We start from the raw sequence: 9886 nt of genomic DNA, 5'->3' as shown, positions 1-9886 counted from the left end.
GAGGAATAAGCTTAGAATATGCATCTTGGTGTTCTTGAGTCGATAACTTGGCTGTAACAATACAATGTTTCCCTTGCTGGCTTGTCCGCTGCTCGTTCGATCGAAGTTCGATGATACTTCTGGGTTGTTGGAGGTGCTTTTATAGTAAGGGCTCTCTTCTAGGATTGGACAGAAAGAAGGTCAGTATGTGTACAATTCCATTGTTTTAAGGATGCCCAACCTTGCCCTCAGGCAACATATTATACCTGACGCATTGTGCGTCTTTAGAAATGGAGCAGAGACAATGGCCTCACTCCTTTGTGGCTTTGCTTTACACACTCGACAATGCCTTGTTGACCTTTATCATGACCCACATGTGATCCTAATAAATCAGCTAAAGATGAATAGGATTATTAAATCATTGTGCTTATTTATTTATTTATTTATTCTAACTTTTTGACATTAAATTGAATACGATAAGGCATACATTTAATCTATTTTTGTGAGCTGAACAAAATGAGGGTAGATGCCTTGTAGACAGACTCACATTTTTGACTGGGAGAACAAAACCATTTTTTAGCCCATCTATTAAAAACACAGAATTGCTGTTTATGATGATGACTGAACTGACTATGGTAATGAATGACTATGATGATGACTGACCATGATGATGACTGACCGTGATGATGACTGACCATGATGATGACTGACCATGATGATGACTGACCGTGATGATGACTGACCATGATGATGACTGAACTGACTATGGTAATGACTGACTATGATGATGACTGACCATGATGATGACTGACCATGATGATGACTGACCGTGATGATGACTGACCATGATGATGACTGACCATGATGATAGCTGATTGTGATGATGACTGAACTGACTATGGTAATGTCTAGTAAAGGGAAAATTATTTGAGGGAGGATGAGGGAGAATGAATGATTTTTCACGGTTCCCACCCACATCCATTGTATGACCTAAACGGTGGTAGAGCGATTATCAGACTTTCTCAAAAGTGCTAGTTTTGTCAACTTTTTGATCTAAACCATTGTATATGTTCATAAGTAACCTTAAAACAGGGCTAAACATGATTTTTCCCTTTACTACTCCTTTAACTGACCATGGTGATTACTGACCATGGTGATGGCTGACCATGGTGATTACTGACCATGGTGATTACTGACCATGGTGATGGCTAACCAAGATGACTTAACTCACCATGGTGATTACTGACCATGGTGATTACTGACCATGGTGATGGCTGACCATGGTGATGGCTGACCATGGTGATTACTGACCATGGTGATGGCTAACCAAGATGATTTAACTGACCATGGTGATTACTGACCATGGTGATGGCTAACCAAGATGACTTAACTGACCATGGTGATTACTGACCATGGTGAAGACTGAACTGACCATGGTGATGGCTGACCACAGTATTTGTAACGTGTGCTTCCTCCTTTGTTCATCTTTATCTAGGATGTGAAAAAAGGACTCGTACACTACGAGGTCGAGGGTATACAGAGGTATACGGAGTTAGTGTAGTCGAGGGTATACAGAGGTAAAAGGACTCGTGGTGTAGTCGAGGGTATACGGAGATAAAAGGACTTGTGGTGTAGTCGAGGGTATACAGAAGTAAAAGGACTCGTGGTGTAGTCAAGTGTATACAGAGGTAAAAGGACTTGCGGTGTATTCAAGGGTATACAGAGGTATACAGAGTATACCCACTTCTTTATCCACAGACACAGAGACACAGTATATCCACTTCTCATCCACCACAGATGTAAAAACCGAACAATTTCAGAATTTGCTGTTATAGTACACCCAGTTCTAATACACTTTTGCATGTATAGTACTATTCAACAGCATAGATTAGAGTTCATGAATCACCCGAGGTAGCCTGGCTCCAGCCCCCGAATCACAATAACAGGCAAAGGTATAGTCTTCACTCGCTAACTACACCTACCCAAGGTGTACAAACTTTGTTCAAGTTCAAAGTTTTATTGTCACATGCCACAACATACCAGTGCAATGAGCAGTGAATTATTATTTTTTACTCTAGCTACTAAAATGTGCACAATAAGCAAGGTTAATAAAAGGAAGTACAAAAAATATAATATATAAAACTATATAATATGGGATGTGCTGAGAGCAGATGAAATTGTGTGGTTGAGTTAAATAGATAAGTATGTATGGAGCTAGAGAGAGTGTATGTATATAAGCTGAAAATAATCTATTATAGATACAGTATGTATATTCACATGCTTATGCACATAATGTAGAGAATAGCAGTGGAGAGCAGACCGAGCCGTGGGGGCTCCCGTGTTCAGGGGGAGGGGAGATGATGTGTGGCTGCCTCCTCTCATCATGGAGGTCTGCCTGTCAGGAGACCCAGGATCCACCTGCATGAGGGGGGGTCATGTTCAGCTCTCAGAGTTTGGTCATGAGTATAGGGGGAGGGGCTATGGTGTTGGGTATGGTGCTGAACTGTCATCTTTTGTTTGTAATTTTTTATATTATTTTAGTTTAGTATGATAGTAGCTCTCACCCCATTTGTGTGGGGTTTTGCCTGATCATAAAGGTGGCCAAATCCTACTACTGTACTACTGTACAACAATATCCCCTCTGATGACGGTCACTGCTACATGTGTAAATGGGCAGGCTATAATTCACACATATTGTTTTTGTGTATTATTGTGACGCATAAGTTCAACAAAACGCAGAGGTACAGCATCCACGTCAGAGGTAAAAAAATAAATAAAACAAGAGGTAAAAAAAACTAAGACAACTGATTATCAAGAATGCCTTGTAAGTTGACCTAATGACCTGAATTTGAAATGAAATACTGCCTCTCATATTACTGGGTTTCAACAGATGCCAGTTCACAAAACGTATGAAATTGCAACATGTATTGTTTGGTTGTGTGTCTCGGAGAATGTATGAGGGAACAGGGAACGGCCTTCCGGAGGAGCGGAGGCTTGTGTGCTGATTGCGTTACATGACAGCGGGAAGAAACGCCATATCATGACCCGCTTCTTTAGGTAGTGGTCTAATTTCATACAATAACAACAATGTATCCTTTATGTACAATATCTAGCACTGTGTTCTGTAGGTGCAAATGTGTCCTATTGCCTAATCCAATGCACTCTATAAATCTAAATCAAACTCTTTATGAATCAAATTATGTAAGTAGAACCTACATCTCTTCAGGCAATTGATTAATTTGTGGCTATTTGCCACACAGTAGAAGAGGATTGGTGGTTCTACCTTTAAAGGTTTTGGCTAGGTGTATTTTAATCCAATTTAATTATCAACCTAAAAACCTTTTTTTCACTCAAACAAACACACATAATGTACAGTAGCATGGAACAATCCACACATGGTAGAAGTGGTTGGGTGTGTTTATCTTTATACTGTAGCTAGGGGAGTTATAGCTGGTATGTGCTAGTAATACTATTAAAGGAGTAGGTACTTTATAATATCTATCTAATTATTATTATTGTTGTTGTTATTATTATTATTATTATTATTATTATTATTATAAGGAAACTAAGTAGTAACAATAGTGTGCTCGCAAGCATACTAACTACTGTACCGCCTTTAAAGGTTTTGGCTAGGTGTATTTTAATCCAATTTAATTATCAACCTAAAAACCTTTTTTTCACTCAAACAAACACACATAATGTAGCATGGAACAATCCACACATGGTAGAAGTGGTTGGGTGTGTTTATCTTTATACTGTAGCTAGGGGAGTTATAGCTGGTATGTGCTAGTAATACTATTAAAGGAGTAGGTACTTTATAATATACAGGATTTTAAACATTTCTATATTTCTATATTGCTATGATAAATTGAGAGGGATCAGTCAGTGAGGACCTCCATGAAAACCGTGCCTTTGTAGACCACTGGTTGGTTACATTCCACTAACCTCTAAAATTCATTGTCGGGTCCACACCACAGTTTTAGAAAAAATGTAAGGCAAGGCAAGGCAAGTTTATTTGTATAGCACAATTCAGCAACAAGGCAATTCAAAGTGCTTTACATGAGACATTAAAAGCACCAAGACAGTGCAAGAAGCACATAAAAGGTCATATAAAATGAAATGCTAAAAATTTCATTTAAAATAAAATGCAGGAGAAACAAGTTACAGTGCAGTGTATGAATGAATAATTATTTGATTTAATAAAAAGCAAAAAAAAGTATTCAGTCTTGATTTAAAAGAACTGAGAGTTGCAGCAGACTGCTTCTCCATGTTTTGTTTTAACTCTGGGGACAGAAAGCAGACCTGTGCCAGATGACCTGAGAGATCTGGATGGTTCATAACGTAGCAGCAGATCAGAAATATATTTTGGCCCTAAACAATTCAGTGCTTTATAAACCAACAGCAGTATTTTAAAGTAAATTCTTTGACAGACAGGAAGCCAGTGTAAGGACCTCAGAACTGGAGTGATGTGATCCACTTTCTTAGTCTTAGTGAGGACTCAAGCAGCAGCATTCTGAATCAGCTGCAGCTGTATGATCGATCTTTTAAAGAGATCTGTAAACTTTGTAGGGCTGTCTTCAACTCAGGATTTTGTGATTCGACTCAGACTTGGTGTTCAAAGCGACGCGTCGAATCGTCGATGTGTTTTTTCTCTTTCTCCTGGCTATCAGAAAATCACTTGACATCAAGTTTCCGTGATTATTTTGGTTAGGCCTATATTGGTAGCCTATAGAAACAATCAATTGTTGCCAAGGCACATTTCTGAGTAGGTTAGGGTATTTGAAATCAACGAGAATGACAGTTACATAATTACAACATTTTAAATAGCTAGAATAGCCTGGCTATCGGTTTGTGGAATAAAATGGAGGGATGCTTCATTTTGTTCAATCTTTTTCTGAACGAACTTTCGTCCATTTAGGTTATGCTTGAATAGCCTTTATTGGGCTATTTTACCTTGATTGGTGTTTATTATTTTCCGTTGAACAAAAAGTAGAATAAAGTTTCAAAATAATTTATTAGCCTTGCTCATATTTCCGCTCCACTAAAATCCTCTCCGCTGCCTCCGAATGTGTTTGATAGCTTGTTTCAAGTGCAGCCCATCCCTCTTTCTTGCATTGTCCATGGTTTGGACCACTAATAATCGAGATAATTAATAGACAGGTTATCTATATCCCAGCGCATAGACCAGGGGTCTTAAACTCCCAGGCCATAGACCAGGGGTCTTAAACTCCCAGGCCATAGACCAGGGGTCTTAAACTCCCAGGCCATAGACCAGGGGTCTTAAACTCCCAGCCCATAGACCAGGGGTCTTAAACTCCCAGCCCATAGACCAGGGGTCTTAAACTCCCAGCCCATAGACCAGGGGTCTTAAACTCCCAGGCCATAGACCAGGGGTCTTAAACTCCCAGGCCATAGACCAGGGGTCTTAAACTCCCAGCCCATAGACCAGGGGTCTTAAACTCCCAGGCCATAGACCAGGGGTCTTAAACTCCCAGCCCATAGACCAGGGGTCTTAAACTCCCAGCCCATAGACCAGGGGTCTTAAACTCCCAGCCCATAGACCAGGGGTCTTAAACTCCCAGCCCATGGGCCATTTCCGGCCCACCTCACCCCTCCATCCGACCCGGGACATGATGTCAGAAATATAATGTAATCCGGCCCTGCAAAATAATTTCTTGTAGCTGCACTGTTACCTTGGTCTAACCAAGTTTCTGTTAAAAACATGAAATCAAGATTGTAGTGTACGTGTGTGCTAAGATTGAATTATCAACATGGAACATTCTTCTATAATCTACACCCTTATTTGGGAGTGTTGCTGTACCCAAACTGCTCTAAGCAGGCTCCAGGCGTCCGACATAAACTTTATGAATTTAGCCTTGCAGCATAATTTACATATTGTCTATCTAATTATTATTATTGTTGTTGTTATTATTATTATTATTATTATAAGGAAACTAAGTAGTAACAATAGTGTGCTCGCAAGCATACTAACTACTGTACAGTAGCTACAAAGTTTCAGAGAATTTTTAAAGTGTGCTTCCTTTAGTAGCCTATGTCTTCTTGTAACAGAGGTCCTTTCTATTACCTGAGAGTAAGGATATTTTGTACTTTATCCGATTTGTACAGTCAGATCATTTGCGAGAGTTTGAGCTTGGGTGATGTCATTCTTGACTTTCTTTTTCTGTGTATTTTCTGTTTGCTCACCCAGGTTTCAAAACTAGCTAATAGAATGTGCTCACAGAAGCCAGAGCATCAGCTCTGCCTATCCTCTTCTTTTTAGAGCGACCAGGTCCATAAAAATATTAAAATGCAAAGCTGCTGTTGTCCACACCACAGCGGCACCACAGCTGTTACTACTGTAATTAGACAAGAGAGAAGATTCAGTCGGATTAAAAATGCTTGTGGTCTACTCAGCTCATACGTGGTTTCAGCTAGTGCATGTTTGCACTTGTTTGTGCTTCTCTGGCAGACCAAACACTGCGGTTTCATGGAAAATGCATCACTAACTGTGCAGTTGGGAATTTTTCCTAGGAATATCACCACAGACACCAGGTTCAACTGCAAATTGATTTCATGAATGGGGGATAGGCTGCATATTATTGTGTTGCCTCAAGTAATGAAATAGACATTTATTTATATGAAAAAAGATTGAGATTATCACTTTAATGAGGTGGTATTTTGCATGACCTGAGGCTGGGTGTCCCCGGAGTTTCTTTCTGCTGTCCCCAGGTGTCTGTTCACCATGGGAAAAGGGTTCCTGGATGTTCAACTACTGGAATAGCTGGGAGGAGGTTTGTTGTATTCGCATATAAGTATGAGCATATAAGCATTTACATTGATACCTTGTTTAATTTACCTATCTATGGAACCTGTAAAAAAAATGAAAAGATCTATGTGCAAAGTGTGCTTCCTCTCTGTGCGGAGGTCAGGGAGGCGTGTCCATCATAAGTGCTGTGCTCGTGTTACAGTATGTCAGTCAGAAAAAAAGTATGTCATCTTTTTGTTATATGACTGACTGCACTGTACATAAATGCCCCCCCTTGGACCGCACGCCTTTTCCCTGAAGCCTCCGACTGCTGTATCAGCCAGTTGACACGTCTTCTTCTTTGGTGTTTAAAGACGGCTGGCAAATTCACTAATTCTTTACCCTCTCATACTGGGCAGTTACAAGACCACTTGGTGTGGCACGAAGGAGCAAAGAGAAAGGAAAAGAAATAAGGACAGAGATAGAAAGAAGGGAAAGGGAAAAACCACTCTAAACCCACTCTAACCCAAAAGTAAATCCCTGTCCAAAACCCCACCCCAATGTGAGCCTGTCAGGTTTGACCAGAATTGAGTTACTCTCCTGTCGTCGCTGTCACACAGAAACCTCACACAGAAATCTCCACAATGGAAAGTTTTTAGAATGTTGAAAAGAACATTCCAATTTCTTTTTTTCTTTTTTTAACATACTGTAAAACCAAATATAATGAGCTGTTTGTTTAATTGGTCCCAGACTCCCAGGGCTGGGAGGTGTTCAGAGGTTCTAAAGGGTAGCTGAGACTTTCAGCTTTCAATTCACTAGTACACAGTGCCCACAGGAACAATGTGGTATATTGCATCTATCCATCTATCAGATATCAGTGGTTAAATCCGAAACCCATACAGCAAACTCTGAGGGGCTGCACAGCACACAAAACTGAAGAAACACAACTGTTTCAACACTTGAACAACCAACCTAGGGAGCCAAAGCGTAAAACTATGCCCTCTACTGGTTGGGTTCACACCCGCCCTATCTTTTGAATGGGAGAAAATGTTGAAATAATTATAAATCGATATCAACTCAAAATGACAAAAACACATACCATTTTGGATGGATAAAGCAATAGACTACTAACTATATCAACTTCCATCATGTCGTGCAGTTTCTCAAAGGTGCTTTTTAATTATTTTACGTTTTAGTTATTTTACTTACACACTTACACTTCACTGGAGAGTGCAGCTGACCAGAGCACTATGTTGGTGTGCTTTGTAAACATGATTCAATTGCTTTTGAATTAGTGCACATTGCTAGTTTCTGTAGGCCAAGGGGAATCCAATGACATCCAGGTCTTTAAATTCGCATTAACCCTATGCTAACCCTAAACCTCACCACTCAAGTTCAGTGCCTAACCCTAAGCCCAATTGGTAATACATTTGTACGATTGTAATTACCTCCTTCCCAATGACAGCTAAGGGAGAGATAATGTTTTCAGTGGCGTCTGTTGGTTGGTTGTTCATTTGTTCTTTAGTAGGATTATGCAAAAACTACCTGACCGATTTTCATGAAACTCAGTGGAGGGGTGTAGCATGGGCCAATTTATAATCCATTACATTTTGGAGTAGATCCAAATCACAGGGTGGGTCCACAAGCAACCCAAACACGTGGAGACACACTGTTGTCCAGGGTTCCCTGGCAGGCTGGGTCACTGAACATGTGGTTGAGGATGAGCAGGGACTCATTGTAACCAGTGTAGGCGGCAGGGCAGAAGAGGATAGACAGGCGAATAGACGAGGTACCACATTCCACTGAGATGTCAGAGTACTCTGGTCGTCTGAAGGTCGGGTCGTTGAGGCAGAACCACGATGAAGATTTGGCGACCATGATGGTCATGAGGAATAAGCTGAGAATATGATCTTATTATCTTATTCTCTTAGTGTTGATAGCTTTGACAATGCAATGTTTCCTTTGCTGTCTTGGCCGCTACTTTTCGATAATACTTGTGGGTTTTGGAGGTGTTTTTATAGTCAGGGCTCCCTTCTGGGACTGGACAGAAAGCATGTGTACAGTAGGTATATTACTGTATGATACCTGACACATCTTGCGTCATCAGAAATGGAGCAGAGACAATGGCCTTGCTCCTAGGTGACTGGCTTAAAATATAGATTTCCATGACCCTTCATTAAGTATGTGAACTTGCTGTACCACTAACCTTGTTACTGTATTCTTGAGGAGTGGACACAATAACTTTACCGTTTGAGACCCAACAATGCTTTGTTGACCTCACAACACAAATGTATATAGAAATGTAGGCATACTGTACGACACACAATTAAATACACACAATTACATAGAGCTTAATACAACACAATTAAATACACACAATATGTATAAGTCAAGTCATAGCCTAGGCCGACCAAAGTGCTGTGCATAATACAAAGCAACACACAGCAAGACAATAAAATACACACAGATTAAATACAAAGCAATATAAAGCGAAACAATAAGACACATACAAGACAACGTGAAGCAAAGCAACAAAGCACAAACAGATATTGCAAGACAACACAAGCCAAAGAAATAACACATTACATGATGGCCTACTGACATGTATCATTAGTCCCCTGAGAAGGCTAGTGAGTACAGGTGGGTTTTTAATTTAGACTTAAAAGCACCGATGGAGGGAGCAGCTCTTAAATCTAAGGGCAGCTCGTTCCACAATTTGGGGGTTGTGACTGAAAAAGCTCTATCTCCCTTTAAACGGGAATGTGGGACATGAAGGCAGAATAGAGTGTTGGGTCTAAGGGATCTAGTGGATGATTGCCAGTGAATAATGTTGGTAATATATTGAGGTGCTACAGTAAACCATTTAGAGCTTTATATGCAGTCAGCAGGATTTTGAACTGAATTCTGAATCTAACCGGGAGCCAATGGAGAGAGGCTAGGACTGGTGTAATATGCTCCTGCCTTTTGGTCCCTTGACAGCATCCTTGCAGCTGCGTTCTGCACCCTCTGCAGGCGAGTAATTAAACATTGGGGAAGGCCTGTATAGAGGGAATAGTTTCTTGCATGAGGTTTGACATAAGGGGACAAGTGCTCAAGACTACCTGCAATAATGCTTCTGGAAATGGGTGGACCGAAGATGACTACTTCCGTTTTCTTACTATT

Source organism: Borostomias antarcticus (genome assembly GCF_949987555.1).
Source record: "Borostomias antarcticus genome assembly, chromosome: 2".
Lineage (NCBI taxonomy): Eukaryota > Metazoa > Chordata > Actinopteri > Stomiiformes > Stomiidae > Borostomias > Borostomias antarcticus.
Note: the sequence above shows the minus strand (reverse complement) of the source record.